Below are 3101 nucleotides of genomic sequence, written 5' to 3'. Positions count from 1 at the left end.
TCCACTGCCTTCTGAGGCAGAGAATTCCACACCTTCACCACTCTCTGACTGAAAAGGTTCTTCCTCATCTCCGTTCTAAATGGCCTACCCCTTATTCTTAAACGGTGGCCCCTTGTTCTGGACTCCCCCAACATTGGGAACATGTTTCCTGCCTCTAATGTGTCCAATCCCCTAATTATCGTATATGTTTCAATAAGATCCCCCCTCATTCTTCTAAATACCAGTGTATACAAGCCCAATCGCTCCAGCCTTTCAACATACGACCGTCCCGCCATTCCGGGAATTAACCTAGTGAACCTACGCTGCACGCCCTCCATAGCAAGAATATCCTTCCTCAAATTTGGAGACCAAAACTGCACACAGTACTCCAGGTGCGGTCTCACCAGGGCCCGCTACAACTGTAGAAGGACCTCTTTGCTCCTATACTCAACTCCTCTGGTTACGAAGGCCAACATTCCATTGGCTTTCTTCACTGCCTGCTGTACCTGCATGCTTCCTTTCATTGACTGATGCACTAGGACATCCAGATCTCGTTGAACTCCCCCTCCTCCTAACTTGACACCATTCAGACAATAATCTGCCTTTCTACTCTTACTTCCAAAGTGAATAACCTCGCACTTATCTACATTAAACTGCATCTGCCATGTATCCGCCCACTCACACAACCTGTCCAAGTCATCCTGCAGCCTTATTGCATCTTCCTCACAATTCACACTACCCTCCAGCTTAGTATCATCTGCAAATTTGCTAATGGTACTTTTAATCCCTCCGTCTAAGTCATTAATGCATATCGTAAATAGCTGGGGTCCCAGCACCGAACCTTGCGGTACCCCACTGGTCACTGCCTGCCATTCCGAGAGGGACCCATTTATACCCACTCTTTGCTTTCCGTCTGTCAACCAATTTTCTATCCATGTCAGTACCCTACCCCCAATACCACGTGCCCTAATTTTGCCCACTAATCTCCTATGTGGGAGCTTGTCGAAGGCTTTCTGAAAGTCGAGGTACACCACGTCCACTGACTCTCCCCTGTCAATTTTCCTAGTTACATCCTCAAAACATTCCAGTAGATTTGTCAAGCATGATTTCCCCTTCGTAAATCCATGCTGACTCGCAATGATCCTGTTACTGCTATCCAAATGCTCAGCAATTTCGTCTTTTCTAATTGACTCCAGCATCTTCCCCACCACTGATGTCAGACTAACTGGTCTATAATTACCCGTTTTCTCTCTCCCTCCCTTCTTAAAAAGTGGGATAACATTTGCTATCCTCCAATCCACAGGAACTGATCCTGAATCTATATAGAACATTGAAAAATGATCTCCAATGCTTCCACTATTTCTAGAGCCACCTCCTTAGGTACCCTGGGATGCAGACCATCAGGCCCTGGGGATTTATCAGCCTTCAGTCCCATCAGTCTACCCAAAACCATTTCCTGCCTAATGTGGATTTCCTTCAGTTCCTCCATCACCCTAGGTTCTCCGGCCCCTAGAACATTTGGGAGATTGTGTGTATCTTCCTCAGTGAAGACAGACCCAAAGTAACGGTTTAACTCGTCTGCCATTTCTTTGTTCCCCATAATAAATTCCCCCGTTTCTGTCTTCAAGGGACCCACATTTGCCTTGACTATTTTTTTCCTCTTCACGTACCTAAAAAAACTTTTGCTATCCTCCTTTATATTATTGGCTAGTTTACCCTCGCACCTCATCTTTTCTCCCCGCATTGCCTCTTTAGTTAACTTTTGTTGCTCTTTAAAAGAGTCCCAATCCTCTGTCTTCCCACTCTTCTTTGCTATGTTATACCTCCTCTCCTTAATTTTTATGCTGTCCCTGACTTCCCTTGTCAGCCACAGGTGTCTCTTACTCCCCTTAGAGTCTTTCCACCTCTTTGGAATAAATTGATCCTGCAACCTCTGCATTATTCCCTGGAATACCTGCCATTGCTGTTCTACCGTCTTCCCTGCTAGGGCCTCCTTCCAGTCAATTTTGGCCAGCTCCCGCCTCATGCCTCTGTAATCCCCTTTGCTATACTGTAATACAGACACTTCCGATTTTCCCTTCTACCTTTCCATTTGCAGAGTAAAACTTATCGTGTTGTGATCACTGCCTCCTAACGGCTCTTTTACCTCTAGTCCCCTTATCAGATCAGGATCATTAAAAACACTCACTCTATTGGCCGTGATTTAACCTAGCACACAGTGTTGCAAAGCCCACGCAAAGTCCAGTGGGCCAAGCAAACAAATAAGATAGATCTGGCTCGGCGTTCCACATCTCCACATCGTCACCCAGCACGCCGACGCCCATTAACAATTCCCCCGCAAATTGTGCACCTCGAGCGGCAGTACTTTAAACGGCGCCGTCTTCGGCGTGGACGGCATGAACCAAGTCGGCAAGCATCGTCACCTAGCACACAGACGTGCACTAACAATTCCTCCCCCCGCAAATTGCGCGCCGCGAACGGCGGTACTTTCAAGTATGCCGCCTTCGGCGGGGACATCGTGAACCAAATCGGCAGGCAGGCGTCGTCAGCCGGTCGACCGACCCCCAGCTGCATTTCCCCAACGGACATTGTGCACTTCGTACAGAACAGTGCTTTTAAAATATTCCGCCTGCCGCGTGGACATCATGAACCAAATGAGCAGGCAGGCATCATATCATATCATATCATACACATACAGCCGGAAACAGGCCTTTTCGGCCCTCCAAGTCCGTGCCGCCCAGCGATCCCCGTACATTAACATTATCCTATACCCACTAGGGACAGTCAGCCCCCAGCACAACGACGCCCCCGCTAACAATTCCCCACGCACATGGTGCGCTCGAGCTGCAGCACTTTAAAGTACGCCGCCTTCGGCGGGGACATCGTGAACCAAAGGAGCAGGCAGCCATGGTCACCGCCAGCACAACGACGGCGCCGCTAACAATTCCCCGCGCACCTTGTGCGCTCGAGCTGCAGTACTTTAAAGTACGCCGCCTTCGGCGGGGACATCGTGAACCAAAGGAGCAGGCAGCCATGGTCACCGCCAGCACAACCACGGCGCCGCTAACAATTCCACGCGCACCTTGTGCGCTCGAGCTGCAGTACTTTAAAGTACGCCGCCT

Source organism: Rhinoraja longicauda, unplaced genomic scaffold, assembly GCF_053455715.1.
Source record: "Rhinoraja longicauda isolate Sanriku21f unplaced genomic scaffold, sRhiLon1.1 Scf000194, whole genome shotgun sequence".
Classification (NCBI taxonomy): Eukaryota; Metazoa; Chordata; class Chondrichthyes; order Rajiformes; family Arhynchobatidae; genus Rhinoraja; species Rhinoraja longicauda.
Note: the sequence above shows the minus strand (reverse complement) of the source record.